Source organism: Athene noctua, chromosome 4, assembly GCF_965140245.1.
Source record: "Athene noctua chromosome 4, bAthNoc1.hap1.1, whole genome shotgun sequence".
Taxonomy (NCBI): Eukaryota; Metazoa; Chordata; class Aves; order Strigiformes; family Strigidae; genus Athene; species Athene noctua.
Window position 1 is genome coordinate 55,305,207 of NC_134040.1, and position 17,855 is coordinate 55,323,061.

Here is a 17,855-nt window from a genome sequence, read left to right on the forward strand (position 1 = left end):
TGAGCCGAGTTGCTATGAGTTGGAGGATCTCAGTGCAAAAGGTGCTAGCAGTAGCCCTGTGACAAGTATGTAAAAAGGGAGAACACTGAATTATTTTTGGAGGAAGTACTCTAAATTGACACTAGAAAGTTTTCCTTTGTAGGAGACTTTAATCTTTGCTGAGCCATACTACACGGAGGACCTCAGGACAAGAATACTGTTTTCTTGTTTGATTTCATTCCAATCTAGAAAAGCATTATTTGAAGGGAAACTTCAGGCGTAACTGTAAGTTCTTGCTTAACAACCTTGTATTAATGGCCTTTCTGAACAAAGCTGACCCTGAGTACATGTGTATTTTCCTTTCTTCATTGTCTCTGGTTCTGTCACTCAGCTAGGGATGAAGCTTAACACAGTTTGCATAAAATTGCATAAGAAGATTACAGAGGTGCTCCACAATATATACAAAATATGTGAACGGCTATGTTATGTGTTATACAGCACAAAATTCTTAAGCCTCAAAAATGCTGCAGACCCTTTCTTCAGGATTTATTTTTCTGTGGAAATTTTGAAGCTGTGTATTTATCTCTGTAATGGCTGCAGAAGTCTTTCTGCCAAAGAGGAAGAACAGGCTTTGGGATCAGCTTGAACAACTTCTATGGCTTTGCCAGTGTGTAGGGTGTCCTCTCCTTGGATTTTTAGGGCAAATATGCCCCTTCATATCTCTCCGGAGAAGACATCCATCTTTTGGCTGTGGAGAAATTCAGTGTCAGTGTCCATGCAGCCAGCTCTGTGTCTTCCCTTACTCTTGAGGAAGCAGAAATAAGTAAGGAGGCAAAGCTGCAACTTGCAGAAGTAAATGAGTTTTGCGATTTACTAGACTTCTAAATATTTGGTAGAGTTATTGAGGAGTTGGGGTAGGGTTGCTCATCTTTATTCAGAGTGTATTACCTTCTATAATAATTCTCCTGCTTATGCACCTAACATGGAGAGGCACCCAGGATGTTTCTCAGATGAGTGTTCCAGCTGCTGCAATAAGGTGTGCAATAACCTTGCCTGCAAGTGAACTGACCAAGTGAGTATCAGAGGCAGAGGTGGGACAGCTGGGACCTCTGTCATGCTGTTCAGGTGGTGCAGAGTGTCTATTTGAAGTGCCCTTTCATACTGGGCATTCAGGTGATATGCAAATATCCTGTTGTCCTAGCCTTCTCATTAGGCTTTCTTACAAATGAATAAACTGCATTCTTGCTCTTCTGCCTCAACTCTATCATGCAGTCTTTAAAGGGTCAGATCTTAGCCTCAAAGGCTTATTTATCTCCCAGAAACTGGATAATAATGAAATAGTTTGCCCTGAAATAGCAGACGACGTATTCTCCAACCTTCCTCCATTATTCTTCTCTTCACAAGGATGTTTCTCTGGAGATGATCCCCTCACATCACGCTGTTATCTGAAGATATCTTTCTGCCCTGTTAAAAGATCTTTTAACTAATGCATCTTAAACTTTCTTTTCTGAGTTTCCATCACAGGCGTGTGGATGTGGAGATGGAGACATAGTTGCATGAATGGACTACTTTCCCTTTTGTTTCTCTGCTTTCCTCTTTACCTTTCTACAAATACGGACATGTTGTAATGGTGTTAGTAAGGTCACCAAAAAGATTTTTGCTGAGCTTTGGCTCCATGGGCAAAGGAGAAATGGCAGTTTACTCTTGCGATGAGTAACAGGGTCCTCAGCAGCACTGGCATACCTTTTAAGTTGTCAAGAGGTGTGGATGAAGTGACATTTTCCTTAAAATTTCCAAACAGTTTATCTACCAAAGACTTGAAGGCTAGTGTTGCCCTTTAACATTGCTTTCAAACTTTTCAGTCTGATATGGATTGTGGTTCATGCCTTATAATCTACCTGGAGGCTGGTGACAAGTGAAGTACCATGCAGTCTGTACAAGGATGTGTGTTGCTGAGCTCCTCTGTACATCCCCTGGAAGAGGGGGTGGAGCACAATGGCATCAAGTTTGCAGATGACCTCTAATTGGAAGGCAAGGTTGCCATGCAGAGGGCCCTGAGCAGGCTGGGGTGGGCTGCCAGGGACCTTGGTGTAATTCAACAAGGATAAAAGGCAAGTCCTGCCTGGTGGAGGATGGGACCATGGCAATGATATGGGCTGAGCCTGGCCAGCCAGGGAGCAACTCTGCCAGAAAGATTCTGGTGTCCTGAACCTTGGGGACCTAAGCATGAGCTGGTGCCCTGGCAGTGGAGGAGGCCACTGGCATCTGAGCTGTGTAAGAGCAGGTGGAGGCAGGTGATATCCCCCTCTTCTCCCTGCTTGATGGGCCACGGGATCTGTGATAAGGTTATGAGGAACCTCCCTGCTTATCTAAAACTTCTTCATATCTGCTGTGGTAAATCTTCAGAGGCAGTTACCCTGGTGGAAAGAATTCACTCCCAGGTCAATTCACTGTGACTTGCTTCTGTTGCTGTCCTTAAATTAATCTTTTTTTGGGTACATGTAACATATGGGAGAATTGTTGTTGTACTTGCGGTCAATAGTTTAATTTCTGTTTTCTGATTTCAGTGTATCTCCCCTCTAGGGCTAGTGCAAGGTTGAAACTGTCTACCATTCAGCTTTGTTTAATGCATTCCTTCAGTAAAGCTTTAAAGAGCACAGTATCAATGCTTCTATGGTGGCCACTCAGACACCTCTATCCATCAGTTTTCTTCAGCAGTGTGGCACAGAATCTGTGTTATAAGGCACATGTAGCAAATACAGGTAAATTCCAGCTCTGCTACAGCAATATTTTTTCTTGAACATGATCCATAGGTTGTTAATGCATTACAGACATAAAAATGTGAAATGCAAATATAACGGAATCTGCTTTTTTGAGGGAAGATTATTCATTTATTGGCTCTGAATATCAGGTAAGACTAATTTCTGACACATGATTTTTTGAAGGTTTTGTATTGCAGGAAAGCTTGCAATCCTCAACACCCTCTCCATTCCCTGCAAACATTTAGAACAGCTATTTTCTCCTTCAGATGACAATTTTCATTTCAAGCAGGCTACAAGAGGTCATTTAACTAATTTATGTGGAGATGAGGGAGGGTTGGTGGCACAGTCTTGAGAAATCAGGGAGATATGCAGCAAATAAGACTGCAAAAATAGTTGATGAAGTGCCATTGCTGTCAGCATTTGCAACTGTAGATTAAGGTGTTCACATCCTAATTTAGCCTTGTGCTTGAGGCACACCATTAACCTCCTGACAGCTAGCAAAGTGCATGCACTATGGATCACCTGATCTTTTTTTCTCCAAAAATGTTGACTCTTTAAGTGCTGTAGAAGTGTTAAAACTCTCTGGCCACAGGCTCCTGTTCTAATTTTAAACTAGAGTGATTACATGGAGATACAGAGCTGATGCTATTGAAAGGGACAGCATGTTGTCTCTGAAATACAGACAACGTTCCCAACTATTGTCACACACATCAACAGCCTGGCTTCTCCTCTCCAAGCTGTGCATTTCAGCAAATACCAGAATAATAAAAATTCAGACTGCGTTATCTTCTATGAGTAATTCTCCTGCTTATGCAATGTTATTCCAGGAACTGTACTCTGCCAATGCCAATACTTGGCACAGATTTTGCTCCAACTCTTGCCCTGCTTTTAAGCAGATTTTAACTATCAAACATGGGGGGATTATGGTGTGTGGGATATTCCTTTTTCTGTGACAGTTATGTGTTGAATTTGGTATTTGAAAGATAGCTCCTGTTAGAAACCTTACTTGCATTCATCTTAGTACAGGCATGAATAATAATAGAACCATTTTCTCATGCTGTGTATCAATATGGTTTACACAGATTCCCTGAAATGTTTTGTTTAAGCATGTTCAAATCCAGCCAATAAAATGCTTTCATAGAAGTTAGCCTAAATCCTGGGATCTGATGGACAGTCAGTGTGAGATCCCATACATGGTTCAGTAAGGCACAATGAAGAAATAACAACTCTGTGCTGTTCAGCACCCAGGCATCTATGGCAGCACCTCTCCTCCTCTTCAGCTTGTTGCAAATTGATCCCAGAGTAGGTTTTTGTTTAAAATGGTCAGGAAAATGTTTCCAGTGAGATTTGTTATATAAGCAGGTTAGCTTCAACTAACTATTTCTGGGTTTTCTGTTCTCCCCTTTGATATGCAGGGATTTCCAGAATACTTTGATCATTTCAGTATTTCTCTGGATGGGAAGAAAATATCATCTTGTTCTTAATGCTCTGTAGTGAACTTGTTGGAGTTTTCAGCACCCTCCTGCTGTGGAGGAGACATTTTGCTGAGGTGCAAGCCAGAACAGATCTGTTAAGTGTAACATTGCTTCCTGCTCCTCTGCCAGCGCTTCTCCCTGTGCTAGGGCATGATAAATGTTAGCAAGTGCATAAAAGTTCTCACCTCCATGAAATTTGTGGGGTTTATTTGGGAACTTGCTGTCTCTATAAGAAAAGATTCAGCTAACTGGTGTATACCATGGATTCCTTTACCCCTTGGTGTTTGAGTAGTGACTAGTGAGCTCCAGGAGGGTGAATGAAAATAATAATACCCAAGCTGGTGATTTTTTAGCTTGTGAGCTGTGTTCAGGCTGGATGCAGCTGCTAAAGGCTTGCTTTAGAGTTTGAGGTCCATCAGGGAATTATATCACTCTGTCCTCCTGGAATGAGTCACCTCGTAACTGAGTGAGTCACCTCCAAAGTAGTGAGTGCTGAGTCATCCCTCAATTGGGTACTGGCTATTGTACCATGAGGAGATGATCCCTGCCCAGAGTGCCAGTGCTATAGTTCACAGGCTGAACTTCTTAGTGGTTTTTTGCAAAAGACACTGGGAGCGTGGATATTTCTCCATGTGAAAGAATTATGTTACATGCCAGCTCTTGGAACTGAGTGTGTAAGTACCTTTAATATCTGATAGGGTAAAAGATAAAAACGGTCCACAGAGGAAAACCGCCCTTGGAGAATGACTCAGAAGCTGCTAGTATAATGAAATGACTCTTCCATGACAGGGATGAGTGGGAGATAGTGTTATCACTGGTTTTCCCTATATTCTCTTTACCATGATCTTCTCCTTCAGACATCTGGGCTGTTAAAGATGCTTGAGAAAAGGCTGTCAAGCTCTGAGTCTGCTTTGGCTCACTCTCAAGATGTTCTATTCACACTGCCATTATCCTGAGCCAAGCTAAGGTTATGCTTCCTTTTGCAGTAAAGTAATATTTCTCATGGTCTCTGCACACAGGTGGCAGCAAGATAAGAGGGCTCACAGATTTTTCTTCTGGTCCTTTACGAGACTAGAGTGACCTGATAGAGGACAATGTCAGTATTCCAATATCATAGGTTTGTGTCCCTACCTTCTGCAGTGGAAGGGTTTTGTGATTTTAGAAAGGTGAAGATAGAGAGGGGAAAAATACGTATATTTGAGAGTTCCTTGATATTGAACCGTCATTGAAAATCCCTTTGAAAAAATACGCAAATAAATGGTATTGTTAGAGCATGATTCAAAGACTGAAAGACTGCTGGTCTTTTACCACTGCAGTAATTATTTTTGAATTTTGGCTTGGAATGAAGATCAGAAAGGTCCAAATTCCTGTACTAACTTTACAGTTTGCAACAAATTGCTGATACTTGCTTACGTTTAGAATGTTTCTACAGGAAATGCAGCATGGTAGTAAAATTTATCTAAGCAACTCTCTATGCATAGACAACTGAATATTCTCAGTTACACCTATGACCAATGTTTCTTATTAAAACTTCATGCACAGTGCTTTTCAGGATGTCAGCCTCTGCCTAGAAGTAACAGACATTACTGTGAGCTTCTGCAAACACTTGTTCAGGAGAGTTCCAGCCTGTAAATGGTGAGTGCTCCCACCCTGATTTTAGCCAAACATATAAATTATACTTAACCATAAGCAGTCTTGGTTGCACCAGTGGCTTTAAATGCAAAGTGTGAATATTAGTATGTTCAACAACTGGAAATACTCTCCAGAAATACTTGGAGAGTGTTGTACTAGTTAAGCTAGTCAAGAAATACTCTCAATAAATAGGTATTTGGTCTAGGATATTCTCATTCCATCCCTTAAAATACTGCTGCAGATGAGGTACTACATTAATCCAAGTGGGCTCTGTGCAAGTCTAAACCTGGTTTTCACTGCCCCCATCAGGCATTCCTCTGGCCAAATTACACTAGCATAGAATATGGGAGACTTGTCTCCCATGCTCCAGTTGTGGGCTTCCAACCCTCCAAGGTGAGGTATTTTGCAGGTAATGGTGGAAAGAAGTTATCACTCTGAGGACAAAAAGCCAAGCAGAAACTTGTGGGGTCATAATGAGAAGCCCTTACACTTCCCGGAGCATTACGGTCTTGTGGGGTGCATCATGACTCAGTCTTGGTTTTCAATCCTGCAATCTCCAGGGTTGCATTTCAGTCTGCAATTCCTTTCCCTCCTCTGGAGAGTCAGGGGTGAGCTCACTGCTTGCCTACAAGCCCTACGTGTGTTTCGTAATAGCCAGTAAATCCTCAAGCAGGAGAGACAAAAGTCTCTCCGCAGCCCAGTTCAAGAGCGACTATCAGCTAATAGGAATAAAGGGAAGTTGAGGGCAGAATTGTGTCAATAACTCTAGGTGAGTGACAACTGGAAGGGAAGCTTGTGTTTTTCTTGTCGGTGTAATAAGGACTTAAGAGATCCATGTTTTCATTAGAAGACATAAATGTGTTCGAAACTCCTGGGTCCTCTGATGGGGAGAGCAGTTGCCTTATACTTCAGCAGTGCTAAATGACAGTCTTAGTGTAAATGAGAATTGGGTCTAAACATTTTTAGTATGTGGAACTGACTATAGTTGTGATTCTTTAGACTTGTTTCAGATTATTGGCATATAGATTGAAAATATACCCTATCCTGTATACACGGGTTCAAGTGCTCACTTGGTAAAGAGTGTAATGTTAACAAAAGATAAAGTGGAAGTTTTTTCCAGTAGTTTAATGTGAAATAAATGTTTTTCTCTTCTTCCCAGTATTCTAGGTCTTTTTGAGTGAATGGCTAAAAGCAGGTATCTTCTGCACTAACCCTCTGTTTCTGGGCCAGCCATTCACTGAAAGGGAGAGTTTCAGTGAACACCTTCAAGGAAGCCTAGGGTTGAGTTATGTCTTGAGCAATGCTGTGAGCTGCCAGTGCTGCTCCAGAGCAACACTAAAATTACAACACAATGGGAGGCAGCACTATTTAAATGCTACAGGGAGCAGAAATCCTTCCTGGCACTGAACAAGCAGGAACACCTGAGTTTAAATGGGATAGTTTCCCCTGGCTGCTGCATGCCTGTGAAAACAGTAAGCACTGTTGGTCAACCCTATCTACAAAGAATTATGCCATTACTACTTTATCATAAGATCTTGACACCTCTGCTTAAATTTCTAGCCAGTTAATATTGTTATGTAATACTCATTCTAGACACTACCCCCTGACTCTTCCCTTTTAACTTTTAGAATGTACTTGCATTGATTGTGAGGCTCTGTTTTCTACTGAAGACTGATTGGTTTTTGTTATTGCATTAACTTTGTTTTTTCTACTGGCTTTGCCTTTACAAAATTATTCATAAAATGTATTTCTGGTCAGAAATCTAGGCTGTAGAGTCCATTACACTTTTCTAGGGAGATGAAGAGCTTCCTTGTTCAGTGATGTGGGGTGCTCTGCATTAAACATAATATTAGGTGTAGAAACTGCTAGTAACAGAGCATATAGGGGATGTAGCAGCAAACCTAATGGGAGAGATGTCTGGCAAGTATGTAAGATGGGGAAGGGATAATTAAAAAAAAACAAACAACACTCTACAAGAACAGTTACCATGAAGCATGACCATGGCTGAAACTGTAGCCTAGAAGGGAAGATTTCTGCCAAGATTCCCCAATGGACAAATTGATCCTTTCTGAGGGAAAAAAAACAAAAAACAATTAAGATCTCAATTTTTCTAAAATGCTATGTTTCTATCCCAATTTTTTCATATTCAGAGACTTTATGCTTCTAGTTGCTCTGTTGCATGGATTTTAGTCTGCTTTTATACAACAGCACTAGAGGTGTTTTACTAAGGAGGTGGTGTTAGGAATTCCTCGGGCTCTAGTGTGTCAGGTAACAGTTTCTATAGTGATTTTGAACCACAGTCCAGAATGCTGCTTCTGATCACATAGGCAAATAGAAGCTTAAATAAGAATGAGTTCAGTATAAAGTGAATATTGCTAGGCTTTTGTATAGCAAGGTTTGTTAGTTTTCATTTTAGTGATCCTCTCATAAATCCACAGGGCTAATGGCAATGTTGTTGGTCCCCATTAACTTGTCAGTGCATCAGTGTCTACCTAAGAAAAGCCTCTCTGGCCTGCTTCTGACACTACTGTATAGTGTTGCTTCCCTCAAGCCTTCAAGGTCTTGCATTAGAGGCAGTGCAGAAAGATGGTTTTCTTATAACAATTTTCTCCAGTCTACATGGTACAAAATACCACTGTCTTCATATGCTGCTATGTGCTGATATATATGCATGCTAATGTGCTGATATATATGCATGCTAACTATGTGCATATATGTATTTATAGGCAGGTATCACTCTGGTTTTGCTGACCTGAGACGTCTCTCAGTGCCAAAAGTCACTTCCATGTCACCTTACAAAGTATGCTTGTTTCCTTTCCTTCACTGATCACCATTTTAATGCTTGTTTTAGCATACTTGAAAGCCTGCAACTACAAGTGTTTATTCTCCTCAAATGCTTATCTAGCACTGTTTTACCTATTTGAGCTATTTATTAATTATTTGTTTGAATAACACTCATGAGTCTTAAATAAGGCAAGGCCCCACTGAGACAAGTACTGTGCAAATACATAATAAAAATCCCTTCTTTGAAGAGTTTCAATGTAAACTGTGTTCTTTTGATCGACAATACATGATGGACTGCTGTGCCAATCTTGGTCCCCTCTGAAGCTGTTAGGCTTCTAATTTATCCTCTATTTGATCCTGTAAATTGCAGAGTGGAGGCCTAGATCAACAAGATGGCTGAGGTAGGAGGAGAAGAAAAGTACAGTGGAAATAAGAGCAAAAAAATGATAGAGTATTTTCTGTAACTGAGCAATGACTAACAATGGAAAAATGACTGGAGATATGACAGGTCCATGGTCATGAATGACATGGTGAATGGAAATAGGGGTAGGATGTTGCCTCTTCTAGTACAAGTCGTCCAAGGTATTGTGGTAACCTAGTAGGTGTGCAGGATGAGTTAAAGGAGGTAGTTTGTTACGCAACAGGTAGTTTAGTTGTTGATGTACTTGCCACAGGATACTGCACATGCTGAAAGCTTATATGGGCTCAAAGTGTCACTGGAAAAATTAATGGAAAAAAACCCATTGCTTTTAAACAGTCATTGCCTCTGGAACAGGACAAAAGGGAAACAATATTCTGATGGGCCAGGAAGTAAAAACTTTGGTCTAAGTTTTAACCCCTTATGTTTGCAGATATCCATGTCTGGTCACTGTCTGTCGTGGGACATTAGTCCTTGCTGTGACTTGGTACATCCTGGTCTTATCTTTCTGTGTTTTTTCATTTGGCATCATCTTCTTGGGGAAGTCTGGTATGATAACTTATTGGTAGACACTAGACTTTGTTACTGTTAAATCTTTTTCCTCCTGTGAACATATACTGACCTTTATTACCCTTTCCCCAACACCACTGCCGGTCACTTCTGTAGACAAGTCATTGCTCTTCCTTGGGTAGCTTGTCATGGCCAAACTCTTGAACAGTTAATGGGCATGTTCCTACTGTGCCAGTCAGCTGGATATGTTCCTACTGTGCCAACTAGTTCCCTCAACTACTACCAAAGGCTATCTCCTGTTGGTCTTCCTAATGTCTACTGGCCCTGGGAGCTGTTGTTTCTCTTAGGTTGAAGCCAACATAACTAATTCAAATGCCTAGGAAGACATATAACAAGGCTAGAATCAAATAAATAAAGCTGAGAAAAGGCTAAAATCAGATGTATTCCAGTTGTGCATAAATGTGCAGATAACTGGCAATGGATGATTTGTGGTGGTAGATGCATTAAGGACATAGAAGGCCAGAATAAAGGAAGTCTGCACGCATGTAAAACGTATTCACAGCTTGTCTCCTTTGGACCCACTGAGATAAAGTAAGGGAGTGCACGCAGGCCTAATTCCTAGGCCAAGAAGCCAGATATTTGGATGACTCTGTTAAAGGAGAGGCCATCTCAGTTAATGTAGCAGCCCTATGAAGTCCTCTACCTTCTATGCTCCTCCTTTATGGGCTCCAGGCCTGAAGAGCAGAATCTTGGAGTATCCTGCCTTGCTAGCAGAGGCAGCAAGGTCAGTCTCAAGATGGTGGTGCAGCAGGGAAGGGATGCCAGCAGATGGTGTTTACTAAACCTTGATTCATCTAAGTTGCTATACTAGTATTTCTGTGCAAGAATTGTAGCTATATGCACAGAAGCGAAGAGGTGGTTCTGAAAAGCAGCAGTGTGTGGACAGGAAACAAGATAGGACCTATAGAAACTATGGAAAGCTCTTTCTTCTGGAGAAGTATTGGCAGACTGAAGCACAGGAAGACAGAGCAAGTGCTCTGAAGTGGTAAGAACTAAATTCAGGTTTTGTACTGGTTAAGTATTGAGAGGATCCAGGCACCAGCATTTGTCATGGAAGTCAACAAATACCTGAAGAGCCTTGCAGATCAAGGCTTGCTCGCCTAAACATGGGGTTTGGATGTGTTTATTTCTGAAACTCTCCGCCTATGATGTTTAGGCCCTAATCATGGGGAATGCTTTCTGTGCAATATTCTCTGTAGGTGCAAGGTACTTGGTCCAATCTTTCTTCTGCTGTATGTTTCCCCCAGTTACACAGGGATATTGTAGAGTATCTCCTATGAAGTTGTATTTTAATACATGGACCTGCCATGCTTGCAGTTTGTTTCTGAATCCGTGTATTTGACAAGTTATCACTATTGCACGAGACGTAGATGTGGAGAGTTACATAGAAATCAGATAATAACCTAGAAAAATCTGCAAGAATATAAGTAATACAAATGCTTTTCATGCTATCTGTACAGTGTACTTAAGTATATTCAGCATACTGAATATCTTTTCTTCGCTGAGACCCAATGGATAACTTTGATGAGTAACAGTACCTGCAGAGAGAGTATAATCATCACAGCTGTCAGTAAAGCCTACATTAATGTCTCTTGAAAGAGTGATTAATGGGTTTTGACAATATCATTGCATTTCATATTTAATCAGATTATGCATCTGTTAGGAATGGTGCACTCCTAACATCTGCAGTCAGAGCCCATGATCTGCATCCAGATCATCAGTTTGGCAGGAGCATGTGGCATGGTCTATGGTAGGCCTTTGACAAGTTAAAGCTATGTGCTGTCTGTTGGTTTGCTGGGTTTTGTTTTGTTTTTTTTTTAAATCAGGTGTGTTCACCTGCATGCCTTCTATATGTGTGTATGTATGCTCATAGTCTCCTTTCCTGGTGAAAATCTACGGCAAAGCATAGAGCCTGAAGACTAAACTGAGTATTTTACTGAAAGGGAAGGCTGATGTAAGCTATCATTAGAACACACACCTCAGTATATGTGCACCTAATGCTTGGTTCCCAGCTCTTCTAGGTGCTTCTTGTGTGACTTCTGTTGAGCTGGCTGCAGACTATCTTAAGTCCTATTTTTCTCTGGACCTCATGTTCATCTCTAATTTGGTTAGTAGTACTTTCCTATGTTGTGAGGCTGTAGGAGAATGAAGGTACTACAATAGTAGATGTTTATCTGTACAATAGAAATATAAAGGTTTATGATTTGAAGATGATGATCATATACATATTTGGGCAGCTCTTGAAATACAGGGGAATCTCTGCCCAGAAATACATGGAACAAAATTTATATACTTCAGCTAAAGACTGTCCAAACTAATCTTTTAAAATTACTCTGCTTTGAATTCTTTCTGAAACAAAGCAAACTGTATCAGTAATGTCTATGTTACTATTTTTCTTTGTTTTGCCTCAGCTATCAAAACACTCCACAGAAGAGAACCTGAGCATAGTATCACAAATAGATATGGGCCAAGAATTTTAAAAATTCCATTTAGAGTATCTTTTTTTGGTACGTACAGCATGAAGAGCCTCCCCAAATGCTGCTGGGGATTTAATTCTGGGTGCTCTTGCTATACTGTGCAGTGGCTGTGTATGAGGTAGTCCTTGCTGGATAGGAGCAGGAAGGGAAAGGCAGTGGAGTTGAACGTGGGATGCACAGTACACACAACAGTTTTGGTTTTCCTAGACAGTCATAAGGGAGTGCTCACTAAGCAGCTCCTCTAATAGCAGGTTGGGGGATGTAGCAGAGGATAAGATGTGCTCTGGAGTGAAATAAGTTGCTGGTGACATCACACAGTGAGGAGAAATCGTGGCTCTGAACAGCCTCATTCTCTCATCTTTGCAGATATGTCTTAGGGCTTAAAAGCAGACTATAAAAGTACACTTCAAGGTGAGCGTGAGCAGGAGCTAAGTGTGAGCCTTTATTGTACAGTTAGACACTGTCTGCGTAGGATTTGTTGGGTTGTCACCATTCTTACATGAGTGTTACTCCTCTGCTACCCTACATAGCCCCCCCTGCCCAAGGCATGTGGGAGCCAGGCTTGCAAGCGAGCTGCAGCTTTCATGGGGAAAGATGATTTCTAGTTTCGCCTCACTCATTTCTTCTTTCTGTCAGTGACTTCATGATATGCAGGGTCTTAAACAATCTCACACTTCCTTTGGAAGATGAGGTCCCTGCTTTGACAGACTGAGAAGAATTAATTTTCCATTTAAATACCAGCTGTCACCCCAGACTGGTTGCATGACCATCTACGTCTGCAGGGCAATTTTCTTTTCGGAAAAACAAGTCATCTTATTTGCTCTGTGAATCTTTAAAATGGAGGATTACTGTTTTTTAAATAAACAATAAGTAGTTAAAAGTCATTCCAGACAACAAAAACAGAATAACAGCCTATAATTCCCTTGTCGTGACTATTGTGAAAAGCAGTATGTTATTGAACAGGTTTATGTCATGTCTTGGTGTCTATTTGCCTTCAGAAGTGTCAAAATATGCCCAAATGTCCATGAACAGATGTAGGGAGCTGCTCTGACTGAGGAATAATTACTGGTACAACAAAAAGATATCATCAGTCTCAATACTGGGGGGGGGCAAGTGTTCATAACTAGATGATCTTTCCCTTCCAACCCAAACCATTCTATCGGGGGGGGGGGATATGATAATCTCTTATTCAACAATCTAATCTCCAAAATGGTTTTAAGGATTTCCTCCACATTTCCATCATTACTATTGTATGCCTTTTTTGCAGTGAGTTTCGAGCCCCGTTTTGGGGGAGCCTGTTTTCATCCAATGTGGCAAAGCTGCCTGTTCAGGTGATCTATGACAAAAAACAAAGGCACTGCTGAAGGAAGAAGCAGGATAAGATACCTAGTTGAGAGAAACCATTCCTGTTTAGGAAAACATGTGAATACCCATGTACATACTCCCCTGAGCAAGGAGCAATGTAAGGACTAACAGAAATGGTTTCCTAACTCAAAGCTTCTCTGGCAAATGCTCTTGGGGGGTGTGGGTATGTAAATTTTGGGCAGGCTGGACTGCTTACACCTTGTTAGAATCTGTTGCCTTTGGTTTAAGGAATAAGTTGGGTAGAATCTTGGAGAATAGAGCTTGACAGCATTTGGATCGGAGTATGGCACTGTTCTAAAGAGTCAGAAAAGACTCCAGGTAAACATTGGTTTAGGGAAAGCTGTTGGATAGGAAAACGGTCCCCTTTTCTTGGCATTTTGTTTGCCAACAGGGAAACCTGTCTGTGTGAGCTAGCCTGAATTTTGACAGTTGAATTCTGGGACTTAGTGTGGGTACTGTGCCTGAAGGGCTTTCAGTATGTCCCTTACATGCATTTATAGTGAGAGTTGCAGCTGGATTTCTTTTCCGTGAGCACCACATTTCCATGCTGAGGAATTTTGAAGTGCACCCAACTTTTAAAAAAGGTGGGAAAAAGCATAACCGCAAAGGCTTGATGAATTTGAAAGCCTGAGAGCTAGTATAAAAACTGGTGCAGGGCTTCGTTGGTTGTGCTCCATCCATTAACCTCTGGACCGAGTTTGTCATGGGGCATTACTAAAAGCAAAAGTCTTGTGCCTTAGACACAAAGACCTTTCTGCTTGCCTGCTCTGTAGTCACCCAGCACCTCAAAGAATAAATCAGCTCCAGATTTTGCAAAGCTGCTAGAAACTGAAGTTTCCAAATCAGTAGTTAGGCCATTAAATTAGGGCTTGGTGGTCAGATATTTGACTGAAAGTCAGTGTACAGCATATGAATAATGTGCCTATCGGAGCTAGACGGTCACATCCTATTTCTTAAATCAGGAGCCAAAGATCATACCTACAAGTGCACGTCTATGCCCATTCTGAAATAAGAATTTGTCATGCACCCATCTCTGGCAGTGCTGGTGCTATACTGAATACAGCTGAGACCAGGTTTAGGCTGTAAGTAGCACTGTTGTGCAGCGAGTTGTATGTTTTTAAACATCTTGCCTGTGTTTTTCCTGTTAGCCTGCCTCCCTCAGGATTCAGTCTAATATTGCAAACAGCTTTAAATACTGCAAGATAAAAGCTATTTGAAGAGTAACACCTTGCCTGACAAAGAAATGTCTTGGTGTGCTGCTTAGATCCAGTCACTGAGCTCAAATCTAGCTTAACTTCAAAATAGCTGTTGTCTAAGACCTTGAGTAGGCAATGCTTGCATGTCCTGGCATGACAATGAGTGTAATAATATCCCATATGCTTAGAAATAGCAGTAGACTCCCTCTGCCATTGGGACTCCCTCTGCAACTACCGTCATGTCCCATTAGAACAAACCGCTGCCTTTATTCCTGCAACATCCTGCAGTGCAGCTACAGTGAACTACTCTAAAGAAACTTATAATTTCTTTTCCCCACTTTTTGAGTCCTTGTAAGGCTAGATTCATGGTCCTGAGAGCCCCATGTTATGTCAAGAGTTTTAAAAGTGCACCAGTGAAAAGAATAGAAATAACTACCCAATGAAACCAAGTCATTATTCTACTGTGGATCACTATGGTATCAAGGTTTTAGCAGCACTGACTTAGTGACCTGTATTATTAGTAGCTCTGCACAACTGCTTATTTAAGGAAATGAAATTATCTGTATGTATTTAATTTCAGTGGTATTCAGAACTGGCTCACTCAGGCTTTTCTGAAAATTGCAGCCAAAATCTGAGATGCAATGCTGCTCCACAGCATATAACTTCTATGTCTACAGGGAATTCTACATCTCTTGTGAGCTTAGATCATCCTTAAAGAACTAGATCTGTAATTTGAAGTTTGTGCTTCCCATGTATATCCAAATGTACTAAACTCATGTTCCATTACTTCAGGTTTATTTTCTGGGGTTTCCAGTTTGCTATTTATCAGTGTAGCAGCCACACTTGAAACTAATACTGATATTTAGCAATTAAGATACCTGAGCTATCCTATGGTCCTGCAAAGTCCATCAACTACTGTTCTACTTAAAGGTAAGTTTTAGCAAAGCACCGGTATTAAGAAAATACAATTCCCAAGTTTGATGCAGTTTGGCATCTTTTGAATTGATTTATCTTCTCTGAGCATTACATATATATGTATAAGTGTGTACGTATATAAAAAACAATGTCTGGCAGTTGCAAGGAGTACAAGGCTCTTCTGAAAATCAATCAGTGTACCAATGTGCATTATAAAAGTTGAAATTCATAATAGCTACAGCAGCACAGAGTTATTTTCTTTTTCAAGGAAATTTTCCATAAAGTAAGAATTGTGTTTCCTTTTATTATGCAGCTACAGTACTTACGATGCTGGAAAACTTTGAAAAAGAATATAGAATAGATTTGACCTTAGAAAGGAGCATGATAAATTAGAGTTGCTTTTAAGAATTCAAATTAGATTTGCAAACTGGTTAGTTTGATTGAGCCAGGATGATCTTGTAAAGAATGGGGAAAATTATGGTACCAAGCTAGACATTTGGCTATTAAATCCTACAAAAGATCCTGTCTACTTTCTCCTGTTTTTTCCCATGGTTTTGTTTACTCATTATCACTGGTAAGTGACATCTTTCCACTGTTAAAACTAGGGAGGGGATTTTTTTTTTTTTTGAGAGGACTTCCTCTTAGGGTTTTTGTCTTTTCTCACTGACACTCCTCAAGACACTGAACTGGGGATCTGTGAAATTTTGTTTTCTAAAGGGTACAGAAGCTGAAGGTTGCCTTTCTAACAAACTAGTAAGGGATAACAAAGGAGGCATCTAATTTGTAGGGGTGACACAGTAGGACCGAGGGGAAAAGCTTGGCATATTCATTGTATCTGGTGTGAGACATCAGGGACAAGAACATCTTTCAGATAGTGGGCAGTGTTGTGGAGTGAACACCTCCTGTGAAAAGGCATCCTCCAGAGGCCAGCCCCCACGCAGATCCTTCCCAGATGGACAAGCAAAACTGAGTGAGCTGTGTTCTCACAGTCCAATCTTTTACCTAGGATCAGGGGAAAAAACCTGCTGTGCACAAAAACAAATGGCAATTGCCATTGCAAAATGCAAGCCGTTGCTTAAACTGCCCATTTTGCTCTCAAGGGTCTGAGTCTGTGTTCTGATTCTGACTTCTTGATCTGCTTTTCATTCCCAGACACTTAACAAAGCAGAAACATTGAAATGGGGTGAAAAGAAGGAATAGGAGTGAAACATGAGGGGTGCTAATGGGCCTGAAAGTGAATAAAATATAGCACAAAGAACTAGAATTCCTCCTTCAGGAGGAATTTTGTCTGTAATTCAGTCTGGTATTTTGAGCGCCTATCTGGCAGCTGAAAGAGACTGCACCTGGTAACTTTTTATTTTAGAGTAGTTGAAGTGAGGTAGGAGGAGGAGCTTCTTCGAATTCACAAATACAAAGCAGTTGGACAAAATGGTTTGGCTTCTTGCAACTCGCTCACTTTCAAGTGTGGCTCTTAATTCCTTTCATTGCTTGAGGAGGGGTGGATTAGAGAATGAGCAGCAGATTAGGTCAGGAGCACTGGTGCTGCCCTGGGAACAAGGAGCAGTTGGACTTTGTGCTTTTAAGATTGTCATGGTGGCCCTATGGGGAGTCTCATGAGGGCTCTAAATGTCTATGTGGTACCCCAAGAGAAGTCAGGGTTTGCCCCTGATGTCTCATTGCATGGGCCTCCCCCATCCCATTCAGTTTTGTGTGAGTCTTTGTCACTGGGTTAAGGCCAGGGACACCTGCTTGCATGTCTTATGTGTCTGCCCTCTTTAATGCGTCCAGCATCCACTGCCAAGTTGCTTGAGGCTCAGCTCTAGCTCAGTCTCTGTGCCAGGGCTTTTGCAGCTGGAAATGTAGCCTGAATCAAAGATGTCTGGATTTCAAGTGTACTGTATTTTCAGCAATTGTTCAACACTGGTGTCTGCCTCTCACTCAAAACTTGGGTGGATTCTTTGTGTCATCTTGAGCATCAGCTAAATGAAAAGTAAGTGCTTGGGGAAATCCTTCGCTTGACCAGTACCCATGGAAACTCTATGGTCCCTGCTTTGCCAGGCATGTTGGCTCTTGGGTTGTTCTGCAAAACTCTATGCATTTACAGTATGCTTTTAAACTGTGGAGGAGCAGACAGACACCTTTACACTTTCAGGAGAGCTGTAAACCAAAATGCAAAGCATTGTCACAGCTGCAAGTGCATAGGCTGGGGTGTGCCGTGTACTTTTCCTACACTCAGCTCCCAGCAGTTATGGGTTGCCACCTAGTCTGGCACCTGATTTTTC